Source organism: Calypte anna, chromosome 3 (genome assembly GCF_003957555.1).
Source record: "Calypte anna isolate BGI_N300 chromosome 3, bCalAnn1_v1.p, whole genome shotgun sequence".
NCBI classification, from domain to species: Eukaryota; Metazoa; Chordata; class Aves; order Apodiformes; family Trochilidae; genus Calypte; species Calypte anna.
The window spans coordinates 42,913,225-42,940,259 of record NC_044246.1 but is presented as its reverse complement, the minus strand read 5'-3'; the positions used below and the strand labels follow the sequence as shown (position 1 = coordinate 42,940,259).

Below are 27,035 nucleotides of genomic sequence, written 5' to 3'. Positions count from 1 at the left end.
AATCATTTTCTATTATACCACCTTTGTAAGTTAAGTACACACATCTACTTGTTAGGTTTTGGCAGATGTCTTCCATTTTCCTTGCCATATGTCAAGATTGGTTATGATAGAATTGATTTTCCTCTGTTAAGAATTTAATTTTCTTTTCATTGTGTCCTAATCTTTCTGGAGACTGCTGCAATTATAAAGACTGGACATGGACCTACGTGGAACCAGCTTCAGGAAGTTAGTGACAAACCATCTTTATGGTAGCTGTATGGGCATTAGAAGCATATTTCTTCTGTCATGGGATGGTTTACAGATGGGGAGCTGGGACTGCCTATGTGCTGGCTGTCACAGCTGATCTGCCACGTGATTTGTTAATTAATCAGGTGTGCTAATACATTACATATTTAGAAGCAATGATAAATCCATTTTTTCTCCTGCCCCGCCAGAGGCAGTGAATCCTTTGAGTGGGTTCTGTTGTTTGGGTGTGCTCCAAGCTGGACTTGGGTTAAAATTAATGAAGTCGGGGGGGAAAGAGGTTGATTTATACAGATGATTTGGTTGAGAGGGTAGCTGAACAAATCATTGTTCAGACACTGCTCAAGGGAGAGAGCCTGCTTGTTAGGAGCTCAGGGATGGAAATGATTAATCCACCGCCAAGGGAATAATTGCATGGACTTGAGCCCTTGTCCCAGTACTCCTGAGGTGAAGGACTTCTTTCCCTGTGAGGAACTGTGCAGGAATTGCTACTCATCAGTATCAGAGCTGTTTTTATGTTAATGTCTCAGGAAATACTAATGCTGGTAAAGACTGTGGTGGTGGTGCTTATAAAAATATACTTGAGGTTTCAACGCATACTGATTCACTTATCCTGCTTGGTTTGGAAAAGCATTTAGTAATTAAGCTAAAATAATTAAATCGGATATTATGAGCACAGGATAGATTTCATGCATTCATTTTTCCCCTCGAGGTTAAAAAATATTACTCCTGCATTAGCATCTTGGAGTCTGTTTGAGCAGAGATTTTGGGTAAGCTAAAAGCAGAAGTTCAGCTAAGGTAGAGTAAGAAGATTTAGCATCCTGGCAGCGTAAAGAGTGCACAGAAAGCTTATGACTCATGGCTTGGCATCTGCATTATTTTCAAAATCAAAATTTAAAAAAAATTCATTGAAAGTTTAGCATCACATGGTTCCGTAATTAGCTGTCTAGTATAAAGTATTGCAAAATGACATTTTAAAAATCAGTGGCACAGGGTTCTGGACGAGCATAGAGTATTGCAAGGAACTGCTTAGCCAATTTTACTGTGTCATCTGAACAGCCCAATAAATGCAAGTTAGTTTTTAACACTTGGTAGAAGGCAGCTTTATTCAGATAAAGGTGTTATCTGCCTCTCAGCTTGTGGGTACGTGGTGTCAGGGAAATACCTACCGCCTTGCAAAAACAGTGGTGCCCTTAATGCAGAAGGGCCAGTCACTGATTGTTTCCATCCCAGTTTCAAAAAACCTCTCAGGGTGGGGGTGTTACCTGCTCTTCCTGCATCCCAGTGGGCAGTGAATGGTCTCCAAGTATGCTGAGTGCACAAGCCTCGTGTTGCCCACACACAGACAGCTGCAGAGGTTATCCTACGATCAGCTTACGTGCAGCTTTGGAAAACCCATCTCCACTTGGCTGTTCAAACCTCTGGTGATTTAATAGCTTCAGAAATGCTGTCGGGAGCTGCTATAACTTTGAACTTGTTAAATCTGAAACAACCTCTCCCGTGATAAGCATACAGGATCTCCCTTTCTTGTCTCTGTACTGTATTTAGCCTTTATATATTAGCTTATTTTACCTTTTTTTTTTTTTTTTTAATTGATGTTGCAGTCTATATGATGAGTATTTCTCATTGTTGGACTTCATCATTCCTGCTGACTTTAGGGCCTTATTGTAGTTAATGTTAACGTATGCAGTATTTCCCTTAATTTTTTGTTTCCTTTTCCTTAAACTCTTTGCCATAATTATAGTAAATTATTTCTTTGATTGAATGTTGAGAGGGCAGAAATGCTGTGCCAGCAGCCTTTTTAAAAATTCTTTGCTGCTGCTACTATTCTTTTCCTAGCTCCTCAGGGTAATAAGATCTATGCACTCCACTAATTTTTGTGCATACTTAGCTGCAAGTGCAACATTTAGTAATTATTATTTAATTAACTCCAAAGTATTGCATGAATAATGCAGAATTAAGAAATGTAAAAAAGCAAAAAGGTCAAAACTTTTTTTTTTTTTAAATTTCAAATCCATATGCATTATTTCTTGGAATTTTTCTGTAACACAGGATGGTGACACTAAATGGTCTACATAATTCTAGAAATATCAAAGGCACATAGTAAAAGAGTTTGGCATTTAGCTGGGGATCAAACTTGTTTTTGTTATTTGTACTGGCCATAGCCTAGAACCTTGAATAAGACCCTTTTCTAATATTGAAGTTTTAATTCTACTTTAGCTTTTCTACTTGTTTTCAGTTATCAGAAGCTGACTAAATACTACGTTTTTGGTAAACTTATTGACAAATTCTGGCAGACAAAACTGATTGTACGTGTTGGGATATCTACCTACAGATCAGTAGATCTGCACTGTGAATGCAAAAATGAGCAGTAAATGTCTGTGATGGTACATTTGTTTGAAGATAAAGACTGGCTTTTAATAAAGAAAAGTTTCTGTGTTTGGTGTTGTAGTGGATGGCTGCATACACAGAGCTGCTGGGCCCTGCTTAGTTGCTGAATGTCGCAACCTGAGTGGCTGTGAGACTGGACAAGCAAAAATCACGTGTGGATATGAACTACCTGCAAAATGTAAGTTGGCCTTTTCTAAGGCTTTTCTTTTTGTTTTAGCGTGTGGAGCTGGAACTCGTGCTTCATTTCTCTGAAGTCTAATTCAACAAGGTATTCATTTTACAAAATTAGCAGTGGGACTTAATTAAGCATGTTCTATAATGATGTCTTTCCCTCAAAGCAGTTCAGGCTTTTCTAAATGATTTTTTCACCTATGTTAGCCAGTGAAAACCTACATGTTTCCAGAATATAAAGCATCTTCCATGTTTACTTTTTGCAAGCTAAAACATATCCTTTCATATGCATAATAAAGGATTGGAAATGCTTTATGAAGTATGAACAAAATATACATTATCATATTTAAGATCCACAGAGACAGTTTTTGGAAATGTTGCATATTTCATATTTTTATGCAGATTCCTTGATTGTGAATACTTTGAGAGCTGAGGAGATCAAAGTGATGCATTGTGTTTTCAGCTGCTACATAGAGGCTGATTGGCAATTACTGTGAAGGCATCTGTCATACTTCAGCTTTCAACAGAGTGCAGCTCAGTGCTGGAATGTTTTTGCAATTTGGAAGTGGAATTATCAAAATTCTCATCTTCTTTAAAATAGGAAGGTGGCTGTTTGACCTTGTTGTGTAGATGTTGAGGTTGTTGTGGAAGAAACTAGCATACTGACAACATGTTGGTTGGCCAGTCTACTATGTCAGAATAAAAAGTAGTAAATCTGTACAAATTAGGATCTTAGAGAATAGTTTATGAATTTATGATCATACAAGAAAGCATTACAAACAGCATATGACCAGAATTCAAACTTTCTTTTTTTTATATACGCTTTGCATAAGAACATGGTTCATTCAAAAATATTTAGAATTGCTCTCTTAATTTTTATACATTTTTTTCATTTAAAAAATGCTTACTGCAGTAGCAATCTTCTGTTTTAGTTTCTGAAGTCCTTAATGTCTTAGTAAAGGAGAAAATTGAGTTCCCCGTCATTTGTTGGCACATTCTATGATAACAAGAGCTACCATTTTTTTCCCTGACAGTAATAATACAGGAAAACTTTGCTGTATTTTATACATAATTTTGCCACATGTTAATGATTATTTATGAAAGGTTAATTTGACTAGAGTTCAGGGAAATTGTTCAGAAAGATTCAATGTGGTAGTTATGTTAGGATTGCATATGGCCAAAGTCTTCACCAGATTCCTGTAACACAGACAGGAGTGTTGGATAACACAGTCTAATTTACTTGGCTGAGGATTTTTGATGTTTAATTCTTCCTATTAAAAAGAAAAATAAAAAAATCTTAGGAGGGACAGAAGAGCTGTATGTACATCTATAGGTGCATAATTCCTACCACGTGTTATCGCGAGTGAAGTTAAATGCAAAGTATCAAAGCAAGGAGCACTGAACTGTTTTACAAACAGAAAAGGTAATTTCTGAGGCTTTGCCTCCCTTTAAATTTTGTGGCATCTTAATGGGTCTTGTTTAAGTAAGGTATGTAGGACAAGATCCTGTTTGAAGACAACAGGTAAACTTGTTTGTGTTCTTTATGTAGGAATAATATGCAAAACAGTGAGAAAACCCATGATCGCTTGTAGTTGGAAATAAAGTCTGTAACCAGACACAAGGAAAAAAGTCAATACTCTGCTTAATCGATATTCTTAGAAATTGAAATTGCATCAAAGACATGTCTATTTGTATTTGATCATGCATCAACATGAGAAACTGAAAGGATGACTGACAGGGAGAGAAATGTGCAGTTTGCGTGCAGAGGCTGAGCATTAGATACTCCTGTTTTCTTAGATTTTTCCTTGAAACACATTTCTGTTCACCAACTCTTGTTTTCTTTTACTTTTTCCTTTAGAAGCTTTTGGTTGCAGGCTCATTAAATTACTGTACCCTGTAGGCCATTCATCTGAAAGTGATCAAACAATCAAAGCTGTTTTCCTAATTTAGAGAGCTATAGATCCACTGCATAGCTTTTGGCACTCCGTGTCACTTTGTCATAATAGTATGACAGTTTAACAATGGAAACTATTTTACATCTGATTTTTGTGATGAGAGCAGCAACATGACAGGAGGTCGGACTTTCCCATCCAGATGCACTGTGATGCAATTTTGTGTGTCTGCAATTTGTTGAAGGTTATAGGTGACTGGATAACTGCCAGCTTTCACAATGAGTTTGCTTTTCGCTTATCTATTTGTATATAGGAGACCTATTATAAGAACCCATTAACAGTTTGAGTAGTGCAATGAGTATTTTGTTGTCTCTTCTCTTCTCATGATTGTAGTTGGATTCATAATGGTTGTAAATGTTCAAGGTATTTCCTAGCATGGTGAATTGCTTGGTGGTTTGATTTTTTTGTTTGTTTTTTTGTTTTGGTTTGGTTTGGGTTTTTTTGTTGTTGTTGTTATTTAAGAGAATTGTAAAATGTTACAATCATATTTGCTACCCCTGGGATTTTGTTATCTTGAAATGCTTTACTCAGAAGCAGTTTGCTAAAATCAGCAAAGCTCCTCTGGGATGGAGCAGTCGGCAAGTGTTCTGTATGTCTAGGAATTGGGTTTTAGCTGAGAACTCCATGTTTTAGAAGATTTAGTATTCAAAGATCACGAACCATATTGCTTTGTTTTAAAGACAATTTGGAGGATGTGGGAACTAAACATAGCATTTCAAGGGGAAGTATGCTTTTTTAGGGAGTTGGTAGCTGGTAAAGAAAAAACACTCTGGGAGTCTCATTTATGATCTGTAGCATTTTTATTGAATACTTTATTAGGTTAAATACGAATGGCTTGGATAATTAATTTCTTCACAAACAAAAAATATTGTCTGACTGAAAAAATGGAAAGATTGAAGGTATAGGCTAGCTTTCTGTGATTTGCTCTCATCTGAGTCAGAGATCAGTTTGTGAAATACATAAGTAACAGTAAATGTTCAAGGCAAGAATACATAAAATAAGGGTTCAAGTTTTTCCTTCTCTTTTTATCCTAGTAGTGTGAACAGACCAAGATGAATATGTCTATTGGCCAGAGATGCTTTATGGACTTGAATACATATTTTTTAATACCAAAAAATTAGTCTGTATGAAAATAGAAGTGAAATAAAATTGAGTTTTCTAATTATCAGTCAATATAATACTCAGTTTTACATAAGTCAGTATAATCACCATCTGCCTTCTGTCTTGCAAAAGCCTGCACAAGCACACCTCCAGCCCCCAATGACAACCAAATTGTTTGCTGAATACATAATTTGGCTGATGTAATATATTGTTTTTCATCAAATACTTATGCAAGCACTCAAGTTTTCATAGTGCTTTGGAGGGCTGAAAAAGGCAGTTCTTTTTGCTCCAAGATATTTACCTTTAATGCTCTCCCAGACCAATCATCAATAACTTAACTTCTGTACTTCATATTGTTGTTCCTTTTAAAGAAAGGTTCATTCTAAATATTGTACAACTCGTCTTTAAACATTGAGCAGTACTCTGATACCGTCATGCTTTAAATAACAGATGATCAGTATCTGTTTAAAGCTCTACAAATGCTTGTTTTCCTTCTCATTTGATTAATAGTCTCAGTTGGCTCTTCTGGCAGAAAATGGTCTGAATGTAAATTGTGTTTATGGATGGAACCAAGGGTCCATAACAGCTTTGTGGCTTGTTCTCTGCTTGCAGAGGTTCACTATAAAAAGAGATCCTGTCAGAACACATTAGAAAAAACAGTTCTGTTCTGCAAGGGATTTAGCAGGCTTAAAACCAATTGAAGAAATGGTGAAAGCACCCAACACAGGTAATTGGTACCCTGACCATGGAAGAAAAGGACCCTCAAACTAACCTTTTTCTATTGTTAGTATGCCTAGGAATAATTATTTTTATTTATTTTTATTTTTTAAATACTTCATAATAACTCCTGCACCTGGGAAAATAAAATCATGCAGTTTCTAATATGGGATAGACCCAACCATTGGTAAAGTAAATCTGGCATGTGGACTTTTTCTGTGGATGTACTGTGCTGGAACTTCTAGGCAGTTTCTAGTACATTGTTTTATGTTGTTAATAAAGCAATAATACTGAGAATATTTTTTTCTGTTTCCTCGATATTTTTAGTACTTAAAGCATTGTCCTTAAGGAAATTCCACATGTAGAATAGTCTTCTGGTCCAAACTCGTTGTGTAGATCAGTCTGGAGCAATAATGTGAATGTGCTCTCAAAGACAATTCCTGCTGTGAAATAAGTAGTTAGGAGGAGTGCTAGTATTAAACACAGTAGGAAGATTCAATCTTTAGATTTGTTTAATCAGATTTAAAAATGGAGATTAAAAAATAGAGATTAAAAAGGGAGCTTCTGTTATATAGACAATTTTTTCTGTATTTGAAACATTGATATTGGGAGGGTATTATTTTAAAGTAAGGCTGTGAGGGTAGTGATTTTAGATCTCTCTCTATTTGCTTGGTGATTGCTCACACAGTTGTAATTAAAAGGTTGATTATGCAGTGACAAAACTCTAGAACTCTACTCCAGTACTCCAAAACAGATCAATTGGAAAAAAATGATGCATAATATTCAAGCATATTATCTGAATATCCAGGATTCCACATGGAGATTTGTTTACTTACTTTTAAAACCTTGATTGATGTAATAATATGTAAATTTTCTTTCAAATTGTTTCCAAATTTCTGAGAAATATTAAAAAAAAAAAAGAGAGAGAAAAGAGAAATAAAGAAATAACGAGAAATAAAGAGAAATACTTTCTTGTGCAAGGTTCTGATGTGCAGGAGAACGTTACGTTTGCATAATTGTTCAGTTTGCTACCTCTGGATTTCTTCTGGGAATTGGAAAATAAGTCTGGAAAGTGAAAAATAGGCATTAAAAGTGAGCAATATGTGGATAGGAGAGGATTACTTGAGAAAACTAACTTGACTATTAACTCCCAGTTGATTAAGGTCCTTGGTCTTTTCCCACAGTTGTTAAATATTTAAGTGAAAGTAAGTGTTCTGTCAAATATGTAACTAGACTGAAGTTTTATGAAATTTCAGTTGAAAAGGGGGGCTGAGAAGCATAGGGTGGCACAGTTGAAGCTTTGGTTATGTTAGGATTATTTTCCAGGAGGGTTGCCTTTATACTCTTTGTCTTAGCTGATGAGCATAACGTTACTGCCAGCATTGTGCCCAAACTGCGTGACGCCTACTCTAAAAAAAGATTCTGTGAGAAAAAGCTCTAGATAGATATTTCCTGAAACAGTGCTGAGTTGCAGATGCTTGCTGTCCCTTTTCTGAATTCCGTAAAAATTTATCATTGTTTGAGAATTTAAAACTAAAATTAAAATAAAGCAAAGCAAGTTAATATTAATCAAAGGTTTAAGAGCCCTTGTTCTTGAGAGATATTTTTGTTGTTTGGATTTCTCTGGCACAATATTTTTTATAGTTAACAAAATTACTTATTATGTATTTATGTGCTTTTCTTGTGAGTTGTGTATAGGTTCCAAAGTAGTTTTTTTAGAAGCTCAGTTTATGTATTTTGTGACCATTTTGAAAATATATGTGGTGATGTCTTTACTGTGTTATAATTTGGCCTAATTGGCTTAAGTCATCCTAATGACCTGCTATATTCACCATTACCAATAGCATACCTTGCATATGCTGTAAATGTGTTGTAAGGGAAATGACTAATGATTAGATCTTTGGTTTTAAAACCTGTTTAGAATTTAGAGAGGGTTTATGGTATATTGTAAAGCTTTATGGCTTGTCTCTCCCTTCTGTACACCCCCTCCACATACACATACAAAAGGAAAAGTTAGGACTCGTAGGCAATGATGGAGAAAGCATTTGTCAACTTTAACTAAACAAGTTCAAACATCTTCTCTTCCAAGCCTGCTCAGGGTCTGTCATCGGTTTGGGTAGAAGAAGGACGAGACCTGTAGCTACCAGTTGAAACGTGTGGTAATGAATCAGCAAGAATCTTCCATCAGAAGAGCTTTTGGTCTTTGTCCTTGGATTTGATCTGAGCTCATATACATTTTTTAAATTGATAGATCCTTTAAAATTTAATTTGTGAATGGACTGGAGCATGCATTTGTCACCATTCTGTTAGTGTCATGGTGAGGTTAACTTATGATGAATGCTGCTACAAACCCTGTTTTGGCATCAAATTGTTCAGTTAACAAATGTATGCATTGTGGCTAAAGGAAATGTTTCACTATTGATCTTTACTGTTCAATCTAAATCTTCTGGACATTGCTTGTTCTTGCTACAACCTGTTCCTTGAGCACTGAACTCCGGGGCAGGAGATAGCACAGACTACACTGAGAGGAAGTCTGAACCATTTCCTCAGTGAATGGGTCCACCGTTGACTCATAACGTGTGCTAATACAGCGGCAGGCGGTAGAAACTTGATGCCATGAATTTCCCTCTCTGTCTGCTTTTCTGTAATTCTGGACAACTACTATTTCGGCAGAGAGCTAATTCATGGTGTTATTACAAGGAATTACAGGACTGATCTTGCAGTGTTGTCACAGAAACCCAAGCTTTTTGAGTTATCACAGTTCCCTAGTTTCAGTGTCCAACATGCTGGCATTCACCCTCTAGATGATGGCATTCACCCTGATGAACCAGGGACTAAGTTACAAGGTGTAAAGACTTTCCCAATGGTTAATTTATGTGTAAGGTGCTATTTAAAATGCCTCTTAATTTGGTGAAAAATGATTGGCACTAGAATGTGCCCTGTCACACTGGTGGCTCATAGTCATTCCCCAGTTGGCTGTGGCGCAGGGTGTTGGGTTCCTTAAGGCTAGTGTATGTTATTTCCTCCATATCTGAATATAGTTGGTCCTTTTAATAATAATGATAATAATAATAGTAATTATAGTTTAATGCATAGAGCAGAAAAATAAACCAAATTCTGGTTGCTACAGTCAGCTGACAGGGAGAAGGGACTGTAATGGGCTATAATGGAGCTGTTTATGCTCCTCTAACTGCAGCGGTTGCTGCTGCTCCCACTCCAATACTTTCTCTCAGTAGCCAAAGCCTACACTCAGTACTTGAAATATTAATCTTGGATGCATGAGATTTTGTCTGCCTGAACTTTGCTTGTCTCATTTTAAATGGTGATAGGAATTGCTTACTGTAGTAAAACACAACATTAACCTCATAGTGTGTTGGCACTTTGTGATTTATGCTGGTTTAGCCTCTGAAAAATACACAGCCCGTCTCCCAAACCTGGATTTAGCTTATAAAATATGTTGGCACAGGCTTGGGGCTCAAATTGGAACACTAACTGCTGATCCTCCATCTCCCCAGGGTAGGAAAAAGGTTTAAAATTGTAGGCTCCTGGAGGTCATTAACTTCATATAATTTCTTCAGATTAATAATAATTATATTATTGTAGCTGGAACGTTTTAGAAACAGGACAGCCTAATTTTCTTTCATGCAAGCAAAGTAGAGGATTCCTTTTTGTGCTGAATATGCGTATTCCTCAGCCAAATATATGACAAATTATTTGCAAATGGAAATAACAAGATCGAGGGTTACAAATAAGGATGTAACTATTTTCATTCTAGTATTCTGAAAAAGAAAAAGGAATAGTATTGACAGGAAAGGTGCTGTGTTTTGTTTTTTTTTTATCCTTCACTCCTCCACAAATATCGCTGTTTACTTGAGGTTTAAAGCTGCTAATTGTATTTTTATTTTTCCTAAATACACTTTGGAAGAATCCTAAAGATGAAAAGTGGGATTGTTTCAAAAGGAGTTTTTTACCCGCAATCTAATTCCTCTACACCAGCCTACAGTGGATAAGATGACAAGTTTGTGTAAAAAGACTTTTAATAGAGCTTTGTTAAATGCACCAGAGGAATCTTGAGGCTGATTCGCATAAACTAAGTGCCAGACCAAACCATGGGGTTTTTTTGTGAAATAACATTCCAAAGCAGGACATAAATGATGTTTAATTGCCAAATAGTAAAAAAAAATAAAATTGATATTATTTTATATGCAGAAGATTCTGTTTCTTTACTGATGAAAGGATACCATCATTCAGAACATTTTACCTTCAAGAATGGGGACAAAATTGCATGGATTTTTTCTGCTGTTTTTTTTTTTTTAGGCACTAGAAATCTGTGAGAAATTAGTTCCCTGTTTATTTAGATATCTGGTAGCATTCCCTTTTTTTTTTTTTTACTGTTGTTTTCACTCTCAGATTTTCATGTTTTTGAGTTTCATTTGAAATATTTTGTACAAGATGAAGAAGATTCCTTAGGTTTTATTTTTTCTTTTTTCATTCTTCTCATATTCTTTCCTTGTTTTGTATTCCTGAGTTTTTGTGGATATTTAAGAAGATTCTTAAGGTATCATCAGTGATCTTGTACTGTCCTACTAAAAAAAAATTACTATATAGCTGTAACTATACATCTACTAATCTATATGTGAAGATTATTAGATTATTTACACCATTGTGTGACTTGCAAATGTTCTCCCACTTAGTAGTTTCTGGATTGATGGCAGTATCTTTTAGGTTAATTAGCTGAGAAGGAAAATTAGGTTCTGTATGACATTGATTTTTGGACGTTTTCTGAATAGTCTGAGAAGAAGTATTAGTTTTTAGTGGTTGCAGCACAGAACTCCTAGTTTGCTGGATTAGATCTGAAGTTGGGAATGCAAAGTAACTTTGAAATAGGTCATTTAAAGGATGCAGCACTCACTCTGATCTGGGCTTTACACCTTTCTGAATGTTTTTTAATATTAACAAACAAAACAAATGTAAGGAAAAGACCCAGAGATACTCAGAGTAACTGATAATAGTTCTAGGACCAGGTTTAGGAGGAAACTGTATTAATGCAAGATACAGTGCTGCCAGTGTAAATTTTTTAATGATGGTTTCTGCCCACATGCTGGTATGTAGGTGAGTGTAATTTGTATAAAATAATTTACACAGTAAGAAGCACGAAGAAAGTGTTAATTAAACAACTGTCACCTGCTTTGAATTACATCTTCTTGCATAGTCTTCCTTAGCTATTTGTCATGCTACAAACCTCTCTTCTGGCTTCATGAGAAAGTGAGTTATTCTAAAATCCCTTTAACTTCAGACACAGTTGTCTGAATTCTACTGAATTCTGAACTCAGCGAATTCATGTACAGAGAGATGGAGAGAGAAACATCCAGCAATTTTAATGATTCAACGTGACAAAGAAGAATGTGTTTGATACAGCATTGCACACTTTTAAGTATGCTTCCTATTTAGTTTTCAATGTTAAGTAGTTGGTAGCTTTCCAATGCTTTTCCAAGTTTATAAATAAAGAAATAAATTCATAAATGAGAAATGTTTTGCAGCACTAAAAATAGCTGCTTTGATATCTAATTATATGTATATCTGTCTGGATCTTTTTTTTTTTTTTTTTTTTTTTTTCAACTTTCTTACCAAGCTTTTATACAGTGTTTGCATTAGGATGAAAACATGTGGGCTGGTTTTGAGAAAGTAAGAATACAGTAAGAATATTGTTTAATATCGTGTAGCATGCATAGGCTGTAAACAACAGGCCATCAAGGCTGCAAACTATTTAAAGTTCCCATGAACACAAAGGAGGAAACAGTTTCTCATTGAAGCTTTTTGTTTTAACAGCTACATTATTAATTTTTAATTCTTCAGTAGAACTGGGGAAACTCTGCACACGTTATATGTGAAGCAGAGAGAGAAAAAAAATCCCAAGACACTGAGAGTTAGTATGGGTAGCAAATATGTTATAAAATACACTTTGAAAACCTGTAGTTTTGAAAATCACAATTCATTCAAGTAAAAGATTGCATTTGTGTCAGGTGTAATCCTGTCAGAGGTGTAATCTTGTTTAAAACAACTTTTTTTCACAAAATGGAGCAGAAACATTTCCAGGGCAGACTGTTCATTTAAAATTAATTTGTTACAATACAGCCCTATTCATGTAAAGCTGAAAGTGATGTTAACGCAAAATTGACTGGGGAGCCATGAATATTGTTGGATTTCTTTCAGTTTAGAGAGCTGAACATAAACAAAGACACAAAATGTAATTTTAAATCAGGCTCTTACTCTTGGTAATGAAAGATAACTTCAGAAAATGAGTTTTGCTTTTCAATGATTGGCCACAATTTAACAATAAAACTGCCTCCACATCACTACCAAGATCTCTGATTTTTGCATGGGTTGTGAAGGGCATAAAAACTCCCCTCTTGTTGTGATTTTGTGTTAAAGAATATTTATTACCTGTCTTGCTTTTAGGGACTATATAAATGGAGATTGTGTTTGACATAAAAAACTAGTTTTAGCCAAGACTGGTGTTTTCCTCCAGATAACAAAAGAAAAACTAACCAAGACCAATCAAACTTCCCTCCCACCCCCCGAACGACTACAGCAAAATCTTATTTAGTTTAAAATTGTTACAGAGCTTATGGCTAAAATCCTTCCATTGTGATTCCTGTCTGCACTAGCCCATGCTTCTGAGTTAAGTTAGCTCTTGCATGGCACAGCCACCACTTTGTCCTTTCTTAGATCCGCTGCTTTTGGCAAGAGAAGGCTACCTAGCAGCCTGGGCTAGGGGATGTGAAAAAAAAACAACTAAATTACAATTGATCAATTGTAATGTCACTGTGTTAGCTTGGCAACGGTTATGGTAGAAAAAAATAATATTTCTATAAAGGGTTCCCCCATGAAAGAGAGAAGAGGCGGGAAATCCGCGTCTGATGTCTGTGAATCCTACAGACACTTTTATGTTCAATTGTAGCTACAGACCTGAGTCTTCTTTCTTTGTGGAACTTAAATGACACAATAGGAGCATCTGGATTTTTCTCCTTTTAAAAAAAATTAAATATGCAAGTATATAGATTCCCCAGATGTATTTTGTCAAGTTGATGTAATTTATGGCACTTAAAAATCTCTAAAAACACAGTAAGATCTTATTTTTTTCTCTTGTGTTGTTGATTTTAGGCAATGCTTCATTTAGCTTTCCCATAGTATGATTTTATCAAAAAGAGCAGTTAGTTTATGGGTCAGAGTGTCGCTTGTGATCTTATTTAAAAGGTGAGGCTGAAAATGAGAGAATTTTATTTTTTTTTTTTAAATTCATTTTTATGACAGAAACAGCATGTTCTTAAAGGAAATCTGCTAAAGTGGGACAAATCCTCACCTCATATACCAAAGAGTTTGGGGACTTGAGTCTTGTTCTCACATTGTGATGCTTTTCAATGGGTGTTCCTGTGGCATATGAAGAAATCATAGCTGCAGAGCTCCTTCTGCTGCTCTCCTTCTCCCAGAGAGCTCAGAGGTGCACTCATGCCTGCAGGAATGCAGACTTTACGCACCTATTAAAAAACAAAAAACCTTGTGTGTAACCCACACTAGGCAGGTGGGTTGTCATGACAGCAATGGGAGAAAGTTTCTAAAATGAAGTTAGGCTGACTATCCTTTAATAGGAGAAAAACATTTTTTTTTTCATTTCTTGGTGTATTCTGTGCTTTAAAAAATATTAAAAATTGTGGAACTAATTTGGAATTAGTTCCAATTGTGGATCTGACTTTTGTGATGGAGTAACTTACTCACTAAGAGCAAACTGAAGCTATCAGTGCTTTTCAAGTAATCAACTGAACCAGCAGCAATTGGTAATAATTTTATGTCACTGCTGGTCAGTGTTAGACTTGAAGCAGAAGTCTGTAAGGAAATGGCTCTGTAACCCTTTATCTAATCTAGTTCCTCATAGGAATCTTATTTTCTTAGATAAATGGTGATTCCTATTAGAGACAGGTTTGGTAAGTCCCTGTCTTCTGTCTTTTTTTTCGTCAGACGTCTGGTGTGAGCAGCCAGAGATTTTGATGTACCACTGTAAAGCGAATGAGTTCTTTCCCAATCTGCACAATCTTTCAGAAGGTGAATTTAGTGGCTTTAAATGTGGGGAAGCTTTGGGCAGGGACACTTGCACTGAGCCCTGCTCTGAAACGAATGCCCTCAAGGTGGTCTCCTCTCAGCGGTGCCATTTTTGGCAACATGTGTGGTACACATGTTTGTTCTCCTCCCACGCTTTCTTCACTTTTCCAACCAGCCAAACGTATCCCTGAGCCTATGGCAGAAGAATTCAATCGGTTTCTTTGATATTGGGCCTTGCATTTAACTGTTAGCTCCAGGCTGTCCTTAATACAACCCAGTGCTAGCACTCTTTTGGATTACTGGGTATTTTAATGGAGAAATTGTAACGGAGGAGTGCTGTTGATGTTTGGAAAACAATGTATTTACCTACCAGTGTTTTGAAAATAAAAGCACCCCTATTGGCTTGCAGTCACTGAATACTCAACAGCAGGAGCTGTGATTTGGCTCCAAGCCCAGCATCCATTATATATTGCACCTTTAGCCTCTAAATTGATAAAATGGCAGGCGTACAATTAACAGTTTTAACTACAGTGTTTCTTATCTAAATGCTGTGCCTGGCAAGTATATTATTCCTCCGTCTTCCCTGTATTTTTTGTGCTACTTCAGACATTTCCTTTCAACTGTTTTCTTGGTAGGTAACTTTTAGTAGCAATCTCTTTATATTGTTATTGTGTCTTTTCAGAGATTGGCAGAGCATCTTTGGTTAGTTTAGTATTTTCCCAACCATGTCTTCCCCTTTGCCAGCTGTCTTCCCTTCTCCATTCATTGTCCAGCTTGCTTCTGTTTGGCGTGAACACGTCTTAGATTTTAGTGTTTCTATGTCTTCCTTCCACCTAATGAAAAGAACAGTTCCTCTTAAAACTAAGTTGGGTCTAAGTCTTGAGCTTCATTAAAGTCAGACGGGTTTAAATTAAGGTGTAGGGTTTATTCCTGCTAAATGTATGAGAAACATTTGAGCTGGGGCTATAGGGAGATGGAAATACTTTCTTTACTGAAGCAAAGAATCATAGAAAACTGTTTTAATTCATAAGATACCTATGTGTTTATACTCAAGCGTTTCCATCTGATGTGGAAATACTAGTTTCTTATATGAACCAATATATTAATTAAGGAGACAGTTAATTCACAATGTAAGTTCAGTACATAAAGATACTTAGTTTCCGTCTTGGCTATGAACCATGTCTTAACATATGCATTAAAAACTGTTTGACATGTCTTTTTATTGGATGAGATGTGACGTGCAATACTCCATTCTATGCAGACGGAATACCCCTTCATTATTAACAATCATGACTATTGAAGCCTTGCTTGTGTATCATTGACAAACCATACACATTTTAAAATGCATTCTTTCTGCTTCCTTCCTATCAGATGTTGAGAAATGGTTGATTGCAGTTTCTCAAAGTTGCAATAACTAGTCTAAGCTTGCCTTCTGATCAAATAAAGTCTTAAGACATAATGCTTTTTAACAGGCCAGACTCCGTGATTAAACACATGGTGTTTTAACTTGTAAATACTTGACCAAGTAAATGCCATAATCAACAGGAATAGATAGCATGTGATGATTTGCTGGGTGTGAAAATCCTCCTTTATTAAGGCATTTGTTACTTTCGTGACAATGGTTTTATCTGTGATCAGTCTCATAATATATATGATATCTATACAATCATTAGGTTTGTTTCTTTTTTTGGTGTTTTGTTGTTGCTTGTTTTGTTGATGTTTTGTTTTAAAAGAAACTGGCATTTTAGATGGCTGCGCTTTGGGTTTTCATAGAGAATTATGCATTCCTCTGGTGGGCTGAACAATTGTTTCTTTACCTTCCCTACTGAAACATCACTCATGATTAGTTATCCTATTAGAAGTGTCTTGAGACTTTGGCAGAAATCATGCTTTTCTCTCTTTTTAAGCGATCATTGTTTTGGAAAACTAGAGAGACTTCTTTGTTTCTTAGCTTTTAGTCTGAAACAGCATGCATTTCTCCAGTCTTTAAAATGCAAGGTTTCTATGTAACCAGGGATTGTGAGATCCTTTCTTTTGTACATTTATGTTTGAAGGTATTCATTTGAGGGTAATTCAAGTATAAAGAAAGTCTCTTGAGGCACAGTGGATGTCTGCAGGTGTTCTAATCTCCTGCTATATCACTGTCTGGAGAGATTTCACCTTCATGTTTAGGGAGTTCATTCGGGCTAATCAGGATTGGCAACTCTGTGCAAATGAGATTGTAAATGAAGCTGGAAGTGGAATTTATTTTAAAGAAAATATTTGGATTAAAGAGACTGTGATACATTTATCATTCTATTTCCCTCTTCCATCTGAACACTTCCATATTTTGTTAAATTATATTAAAAATTTTAGAAATGCAAAAGAAATTGAGGCGGATCATTAATCCATCCTGGTGTAGGTTTTTTCCTGAATATCAGTCATAGTTAGTGCATCCAGAACATAATTTTACTGCATGGAGAATTCAATCTTACCTAACAAGCTGGGAAAGAGATGAGTAAATCAGTTTTTCTTACTCATTTTAAAGGGTTTTCTTCAGAATGGTTTTCTGAAGGAAGAGAGTTAAATTATGGGCCCCTTTTAGGTAGCTCTTTTTTTTTTTAAGAGAAGCAAGAGATGTTATTAAACACTGTTTCCCCCAAGGTCCTTGCTAAACTTAGTGAAGCTGGCTTGAAAACTGACAGCACTTTGCCCTTCATGAGGAGCTAGCTTATCTTTATGTTTCTGAAGTCTTGGGGAATTTACTAAATCCTTTAAGGAATAAATGGGATATAGTACTATATCTACAGATTTTTATCTATTTCCTTTTTCTTTTATGAAGACTACATCAGCAGGCAGGGTCAGTTAACTAGCCATGGGCTTTCTCTGTTACTTCACCACGCTGGCAGAGCTGTGCTATTCTCACAAGCATTCTCAGTTCTCTTTCTTCAAGTTTCTACTTGACTAAGGAAACGTTTGCATTGCTCTTTTGCCCAGTTCCTAACAATTCCCCGAGGAGCTGTTTTCACTTTCTGTAGAGCATTTACATTTTATCTTTGTAAGAGAAGAGTTTTGGCATCTGCTCTTTTTTCTTCCGTAATGGGATTGATTTCGGAGTTTCCTACGCAACCATTCCTACATTCCTGCATAAGTATAAACCTTCAAAATACATGGAACAATGACCTTTACATATCAGAAGATTAACTGAACTGGAGAACAGTAAGACTTAGCGAAGCAAGAAACTACAAATGATGTGGAATGATTTCTGAAGCTTATGTCACTTTTGTTACAGCTTTAATTTTACATTCCTATACTTTTCACATTACTTGACAATAGTGAGCAAATGGTAGGGTATGCTTTTTCTACTTAGAGAAAGGAATAGAGCAATTTGAAAAATAAAAGTAGCGTCTTGCTTGAGAGGAATGGTGCCTCTTTGAGACTTTTAAGACCAAGAAATTTCAGTTTGCCCTCTATGCAACCTTGCAGTTGCCCTTTTCAGCAACCTGAATGAAGTAGTGGCAGAAAAATTTTGCTTGGAAAGCCTTTTCTGGAACTTAATGTAGTTTGCAAGTTTTCTTGTGACATTTAAAAGCAATTGCTTAGGTTGTGGCAGTGACACAATTTTGGTTTTGCAAGCACATATTGGTTTTCTTTCTCTGGCTTGTGCCCTTCATGTTAAGATGGTTACTTTAGAGTTAAGTATTCTGTCTGCATAAATCTGCACTATCTGTGGATAGTGCTATGGTTCTGTATGTTCATATAGCATATGGTTGTGTTCTTCAAATAAAGGAAATCTTCAAATAAAGGAATTTTTCAATGAGCACAAATCTTTATGGTGAACATCAATTACTGCCATTCAAATAACTTTCCGAAATCTAGGATTTTTTTCTCATTTTTCCTGGGATTACCCAGGCACGACTGATGTGTGTAATTCCAAAATAATGGAAATAATAATATTGTTAAATGAAATTTCCTCTTTTTGGACAAAACAAGCACAAAGCTGGAATGATGGAATTAAAGCTGGAATGGCTAGGAAGAAAGATGGCTTGTAAAGGGATGTATAATTTTGAAGGTATTAAGTCTTTACAGATAGAACTGTCACAATTAAGATTTCTTCCTGCAGTAAAGTATCCAAAGTTAAAGATTCAGATTAAACTGAAATTTTAATCATTAAAGATTATAACAGAGTAAACTGTTAAAATAAATAAAAAATGCCCTACGTGAATCGTTGTTCTGAGAAATTTGGAAGAAAGCAGTGTTACTGAAATTCTTTATTTAATCAGCAGGGAAACCTAACTTGCCTTCCTAAGACTTACCTGTCACTTCCTAAATACCTTGTTCAAAACCATGCATATATTTTAATTTATTTGTTATAGGCACAGAAGTGGGAGTCTCCATTCATCTCTACTGCTCTCAACACATTATCTAACAAGGTTGACAGGTCTTGTAATTTGTTTGCTGCTTCTATTCTTTCATTTTTTTTTCTTCCATTCACAGAAGAGCTATATTCCAACTCCTGTCACTTTTTCCTGTTTTGTGTTCAATTCAGGTGACCCCCATTTAAATCTCGTATCTGTTCTGAATTAGGAGGTGACTGCACTTATATAAATAGATTTTAAGGATGAAAATAATAAGCTTCAATAGCTTCAAATCTTACTGCCTGAATCTGTTACTAAATTCTAAGCACTCCAGTGCTTAGGATTGTTCAAGATGCCTTTTCAGAGAGGTTGCAGAATAAGTGTGTGGGTACTAAGCACGTAGGAAAACTTGGCTTCTAAACGATTCTTTAGATTTAAAAAAAAAAAAAAAAAAAAAGGCACTGTGGAGCCTGAAGAGCCTTACTTTAAAGGTGCCTTGGGCTGAAAATTCAGTCTGGCAATCCATGCTGTCTACAAGCATCAAAACACCTTACAAAAAGTTGCATTGCTTGATGGAAGATATTGCTGTCAGACCTCCAAGTATACATTTTCATTGCCTGGCAATGTCACCCGAACCGTATGAACTTTAATTAAGGGCTTAAAGCATTATGTTGCAGGGCAATAGGAGAATGAGAAGAAGAGGAATTGAGAACTTTGACCAGATAAGAGAATTTAGACCAAAAATTTACCTCTTATGTCCGTGCTGTTTTCAGTGTTAACATTTGGTGAAATTTAAAACGAAAAGGAGTAATTGGGTGATGTGTTGCTACATGAAAATTTCAAGGAGGAGTTTCTGTTTTGTGGCTCTGTGTCAAGATTTTCTTACTAAGTGATTGCATAGTAAAATGAATGGAGAAGTGGTTGAAAATGTGGCTGTGTTGAAGCTTACAGCAGTAAACTATCATTAAATGACCAACATCACTGGCCCTGTGTAACACTGCTCTGCCTGTGGTGATTTTCTGAACACCAAATCCTGCAAGGCTCGGGGTAGCTCTAGAGCACTGCTGAAAATCTCAACTTGCTCTGCAGGTTCTTGGCACCATTAAGGGTTGGATGGAAGAAGAATGTACCAAACTTGTTGTAACAGAGCAGTCTATGAGTGCATGGAAAAAATTCTTCTACCCATACCACGACTGGAAGTAGGGTGTGACCCATGAGGTTTGGGATGGGAAAGGTTGTTTCCCGGAGGCAATCGTTGTCCTCCTGCTGCTGTCTCCCCAGAGTGAGCTCAGAGGTGCACGTAGGAGGATACCCGTTCATTATGTCTCATGCCTGTTGTCAGAGCTGGCTTCTGTGAGTGGCTGTAGGGATCTGCTGTTGAGTTGTGCTGCTTTAATGTGTTCACAACTCTGCCCTCCAGTAAGCATCCTTTGGGTTTGACATCATAGTTTACAACTTGGACTTTAGAGGAGTGAGGTAGTCTTCCAGTCTTCATTAGGCCTCATTTCAATAGCAATATTGAATTAATGCAGTATTTTAAATATCGGAAAGGATTTAAGCGCAGTTATGCAGTCATTTTAGATTTCCTAATTTGTCTGTCACCTATAAAGACAGGCTGAGAATTGGGGTTGAGAAGAAAAGGCTCTGTGGAGACATGACAATGCCCTCCCAGTACCTGAAGAGGGCCTACAAGAAAGCTGGGGAGGGACTTGTTACAAGGGCATGCGGTAATAGGACAAGAGGTAATGGCTTTAAACTTGAAGAGGGTAGATTTAGGTTAGACATTAGGAAGAAATTCCTCACTCTGAGGGTGGTGAGACACTGGCACAGGTTGCCCAGGGGAGCTGTGGATCTCCCACCTCTGGAAGTGTTCAAAGCCAGGCTGGATGGGGCTTTGATATCCCTGCCCATGCAGGGGAATTGGAACTAGATGATCTTTAAGGTCCCTTCCAACCCAAACCATTCTATTATGGGATTCTTCCAGGCTCAAAATTAAAAAAAATAAATTGGAAGGTATATATTTCCCCAGCAGGATGTTAGTAATGAAATAGCAATCTTTATCTGTTAATTTATATAGTTAGTAGATTAAACTTCCAGACATTTTACTTAAAGTATGTTTAGATGTTTAACATCTGAGCTGGTTTGCTTCATCATTTTTTCAGCATTTGTGGAAAATTAGTTCAGCTTTAAGGTTTCTGTACCAACATGCTCCAACTCTGAGCTGGATGACTGGCTTCCAGCCAAGGGCTTTGTGAAGGGTGGAAAGTCATGGTGTATTGGAGATAACAAAGCACACCGCATTATAACATTTCCCTTTCTTTACCTTTTATGCTTTTACAGAGCAGAGGAATTTTTCCCCCTAATGTTTATTGAGGGAATCAGTGATTAACTTCTGGAAAATAAAATTATTTTCCTGAAAGACATAAGTGCTTAAACCTAATACTGAAGCAGCGGGAGAAAAATAATAGTGAAGCTGGTTTTAATGCGGGAAGTGGAGAATGCATAATTGAAACAGTGTGATGATGAAAAGGCATTATGTGAAGCTGTCAGAAATCATTGTAATACACTAATTAACACACCTTGTACTCTTAGCTTATAGTGTTGTGTGCTAATATTTCTTCCTCCTTTGGCTTTTGGATTCCTTAACCTTTTCTGCAGGTATTTGGAAGCAGGCAGTGGTATTTCCCATATTTTGCTATTCTAAATGCTTTTGTTTGGATGAATCTGTCACCTCCATAGCGTGAATTTTCCTCTTGATAGCACTTTTTGCTTGGGATTTAGTTATTCTTTCCATTTTTCTAGAAGAAAATGTAGATTGTATTTCAACCTAAGTAGGTAATACCAGATTGTGAAGGGAAAACTTCAGTCTATGTGTGTGAATGTTACCTTCCTTTGCTTGTGGCTCATCTACCTTATGTTGCGAGTCTTTCTGGAGAAAGCCTCCTGTTGAACATAACAAATGTAAACAACCCAGTAGATCTTTCTCTCTCAGAGGACTTCTGGAAATGGTTCAGTGTGAAATCACCCTGCTTAAATTGACACCATAGATTTTATGTACCACCTGAGGAAGTTACTGCTGAAACGATACGTGGGGCAGAAATGGGTTCCATGAATGAATTTCATCCATCAAACTGACTTTTACTAGTAATGCTTTAGATGTTTTACCATGATCTTTACATACTTACGATTGAATTTTGCCATTGCTGCTCTCCTATTGTCCCTAGCAGGTCTACATAGTGTGTAGCTTAAGGCCTGCTACAACTTTTCTGCACCTTTTCCGGTTCCAAAATCCAGAAGGCATGGCAGAAGCTGCTGTCCAGCCCTTCCTAACTGTCTGACATTTTGCAAGGCTCAGTTGATGAGTTCTCCATCCCTAAATGTGCCAGCTAATTTAAAGCACTGACAGGACTTCCCTCTGCTCAGATGCGTTTAGCCATCTGAGTAAACCTTGCCTCAGTTTGCATTTTCTGAATGGAAGAACCAAAACTTAAAGATGAAAATGAAGGAAGTGTCACTTGCTGAAATAAATCTTGGAAGAGACCAAACACAATGAGATCAGGCTTCTGTTTCTCTCCTTGGTGACGGATTGGAGATGGGAACAGTACCTTCATTCCCAAAGTACTTAGAGCGATTCTGCTTCTTTCTTATGCCAACCATGGAAAATTTTACTACAGCAGGGGGAAAAGCTTTCAACATATGATTCTGTTTATGGAAACCATTGTGCAATCCGTGACTGTTGCAGCTTTTCTTACTCCAGTGTGCATGCCTACATACAGATCCTTGCTGAAAATACCATTTACAGTTAGTGCCCTAGGCATATCTCCAGTGTAGTGAACATGTATAATTTCTAACATAACATTATGTGGTAACTGTTGGCAAACTGTTCACTTCGTGATGGAAGTCTACTTAGATTAATTACTTTTTGATGTTAGGAAATGGCAGCTGAGAGGTACAAGCTGTCCCATGTGCTTCAGAGGCAAGTTACTGTCAGGTTCAGGCTAGTTCCTCCTGTAACTCACTGCCTTGGACGTCCAAGAATGTCTGAGTTTATTGGAGGATGCTGCTTTGGGCAAGGAGTCGATACCAGGCAGGGAAGAAGGTCTGGACTGTGAAGGTGTAGCCTGAGGGCATTGGGGGTGTCACTTCTGCTTAGGGGTACTGCTGGAAGGGTGATTTTTCCATGGGCTGGGGTTTCCAGAATCTATTCCTGAACTTTGGCTCCGATTGTGAAATCACGTTTCCTCCTCTGCACATTTTTGCGTAATCATGTGAGAAGTTACTAGATATGCATCAGTCCTGGTGCTGCTTCAGGACTTCATAGTTTTCCCAAGATCTTAGGGATAAGGTGGCACCTTCCAGCTGAGACCTTGTTCTTCACTGAGTTTAGCAAAAATAAGTTCTACGTGGGTGAAATTTTGCAAAAATACGAAGGAACAATCGTATGCTGATTGAGAACAGCTATTCTGAAACTCAGGCCTTTTGCTGCATGAAACATATGAAAAACACTTTCAGAAAAGTCTTTTTGTTTTGGAATATAAGATTGTGTCTTCAGAATAGCTCTTTCAGTTTGCAGAATTATTTGAGTGATAAGAAAAGGATTAAAAAATAGTTAGGCCCTCATCTTCTAATGTGACCACGAGGGTTCCTGTAGGGAGACATTCCTCAAGTTTTAACTTGGAAACTTTTTGGTGCTTTGAATAACACATACAATCTGAATTACACCTGAAAATTGTAACTGTGTTAGAATGTTTATCTTTTAAAGTGAACTTCTATTTCATTTGCTCAAGTTTCTTTTCAATACAAGATTCATTTCTGTATATGTCATTTTAGATCAATTGATTTGCTTTTCTGTTGTCAAGGTTTGGCAGCTCTGGAATACATTCAGGGTCTGTTCATTAAATTCATTGAGGGAAGCTTTCCATAGCAGCTGATACAGTGTATCATATCAGTCGTTTCCAACTTAAATGAGTATTTGAGTCAGAAAATAATGGGATTTGCCTGGGCAAACATAATTTCTTTTCCTCTTGCTTGGTAAATGTGCTGTACCTACCAAATTTAGGGTATGTTCAAATAAGAAATTGATAAAAAGGATACTAATACTGAATCTTTGAGATAAATCTTGCAGGTATGTAGCATGCTTCCTGATGAGAAAGCTACCTTTTCCAATGTGCTTTAAGTACAAGAATTGTTTTTTTCCTAGTCAGACTGTGCTGCCCACTTGTGAAAGACAATTTATTCCTTCCTGCCTTTTTTTTTTCTTGTAGAAAGGAAACTAATTAACACTAACACTAGAAGAAGATTTGCACTTATATAACAAATCTATTAAGCAGTCAAAAAGAGCTTTCTAAATCTTGCTCTCTATTACTTTCACTATCACTGTCAGATATTTATAGAAAAGCAATTATGTTTGGTGGGGGTGGTGGTGATGGGGACAGACAGGATGGAAAGTGGTTATAAAATGCCATTTCTCACAAATGGTATATGTCAAACAAAATGTAAAATCTAAAGGTGCCATGTAAGCTCTGTTCTCAGAACCTTTGTTTGGAAGACATGACTTTTACTGACAGCATATGACAGCAAGCTTACAATTTTCAGGGTGGGCTGAAATGTGCCTGAAACTCATGGCAGTCAATCTCAGCCATTCACATCTCTGGTTTTCACGTTTTGATGCAGCTAGAATGAAATGAAAGAGTCACTGAAGAATCACAAATGAAATAATTGGAACCTAATCACGCTTAATTATTAGGCATGTGTTTGATTTTAGGCATATAAATAGGCCTGCTGAAGGGAAAAGGACATACTCTTTTCAGATATGACTTTTAAAAATGTATGTTCTTCAAGCAGTTGAATGTTTGTGGTATTTTTACAGACGAATCCTCATAGTCATCCATTTACAAAGGATTTTTTTTGTTTAATAGGCTTCAACTCTTTGCTGTGCTTCCCTGAAAATTAGTAATCTGACCATAGCATTACCAAAATCAAAATTCTAGCCATGTTTTAGTGCCTTATTTAAGGTTTATATCCAGGTGCTTACTCTTTCTCTTTTTTACTTACACATAAACTTGCAATCTGGTGGTATTTTGTGTCTGTCTCTTTGAGTCATCTTTCCTTCATTGAATAAAAATGTTTAAAGTAGCTTCAGTTTTAATGTGCCCTGCAAATTATTTTGCTAAAAGTTTCTATTGATATTGTTTTCCTGTTAGTGGTTTCTTTTCTTCTGAATTCTTCCTATGGAAAGATCTGTGCCTGGGAGGCATGACTAGCATAGACCCTGATCCTGCAAAGCTGCCTGTAGAAGAGCAGTAGCAATGATTATTGCTGGTGCTGTCACCTGCTTGAAGCAAACAGCATTAAAAATGAAACATGCACAGTTTCCAGAGTCAGAGTTGCCAATGGATGGACACATCCATCAACTCCTGGTTTTGAAAAGTAAGAAAAATGTTTTGCTTTTTGGGTTTCTGCTGTATTGACTTTGTTAGCTCATCTATCCCTTTTATTTGCATGGGAGGCTGGGGAAGATGGGTTTTACTGATGTATGGTGGCTGCCTCTTCAGCTGGCATGCTTGGGTTTGAACGAGGCTGTTCAAGAGCTAATGTCCTGAGTTCCTGCAGCTTAAGCTCAGCAACTAAGGTCCTTGTGACAGCATCTGTAACAGCATCCCTTCTGCACATCTTACATTTAGTCATCCATCACTCTGCACAGGAAGGACTCTGCTGTGCCTGTGGAGATGCTGAGAATGTGCAAGATACTGATAACACCAGTACAGGTTATTACTTTTACCTGCCATCTCTAGAAAGTGTTTTTCCTGATCTGTGCAGTCTTTGTGACTCTCCACTTAGTCTTTTGGGCAAGTGTTTGCTCATTAAGTGGTGGAGTTTTCATCATTTAAACAAACGTATTGGACTGTGTTGCTTTCCTGGAACGCTGTACATTGAGTTTGGCCATTTTCTGGGGGTTTTTATCTTTCCAAATGTATTGCCACCTTTCACACATCTTCTGTATTTGTTCACACATGAATGCTGCATAAAGATCCAAGGTCTGTTCAGAAGAACCCATGGCTGACTCAGCCACACCTTTCTGCGGTTCTGCTTTATTGGATTATCTGCGGGATGCCAGTGGTGGAGGTGTAAAAACTTGTTTCTGCGTTTTTGTATTTTTTTTTTTTTCCCTCACTGCAAAAGAGAACATATGTTCCTCACTGGGTTGCATTAATGAGCCTTTTTGATGCCATTGCTAAATGTAGCAGGTGAAGGAAACTTTGATTTAATGATTGCACACAGTATTATTAATTTCTCATTTAAAGAGGACCTGTTGATATATTAATTCGTTTATCTTTTCCGTAAAGCTGGATGCTCTATTTGCCCAAGCACAACCACTCTTGTGGCACTAGGTGTCTGAAGCAAATAGTGAAGTTTTTGTTCCTGTGTCAGGTATAGACACAGCATGACGGCAGCTTTCTGCTTCCAAGTGTCCACATCAGCCTTAGATTACACAATGACCTCAGTAAAATTATGTACCTTCATGTTGTCATAGAAAAAACCCTTTACACTTAAGAACTGTATTTTTATCCCAAAGGGTAGGAGTTTTAAGTGTCTGTCTGTGTTTCTGGCACTAACTGGATGGTATTTTACATGAATGGTTTCTGTTTTGTGTGTGTTACATTTGAGTTTAGACTAAGGTCTGTTTTTTATGTCTGGAGACGCATTGCATAAGTTTTCACTTCTGCAAGCTCATCTGGTGCTGACATTCTCATTTTCAACTCATTAGGAGCCCCTGTAGCAGAGAGCCTGAGGTATGCTTTGCGGTCCTGAATTTATTTATCACTGGGGTAACAGTAGAGCCTTGAAAGCTCCAGAGGACTGAGTTTCAAAGAACGTGGCAAGCCAAAAGGTTGTTTAAAATCACGTGTCCGTGCACCTAACCCCGTCACCCCAGTCGTTTTCAATTGTTCATAGTCATATGCTTTTCAGTCTTGTTCAATAACAGGTTTGCAGACCTTTGACATCTCTATTTAAAAATGAACTG

The 27,035-nt window shown here is 36.9% G+C and overlaps 1 long non-coding RNA gene across 1 annotated transcript in view; it reads left to right on the top strand.

The window, feature by feature from the left end:
* Positions 1-2,691: 2,691 nt before the first annotated feature.
* LOC115598036 overlaps positions 2,692-27,035 on the top strand; it is a 346,409-nt gene continuing 322,065 nt past the window's right edge. The window contains exon 1 of the long non-coding RNA XR_003987341.1: positions 2,692-2,812. This is a non-coding gene — a long non-coding RNA (uncharacterized LOC115598036). The remainder of the gene's footprint in view (positions 2,813-27,035) is intronic.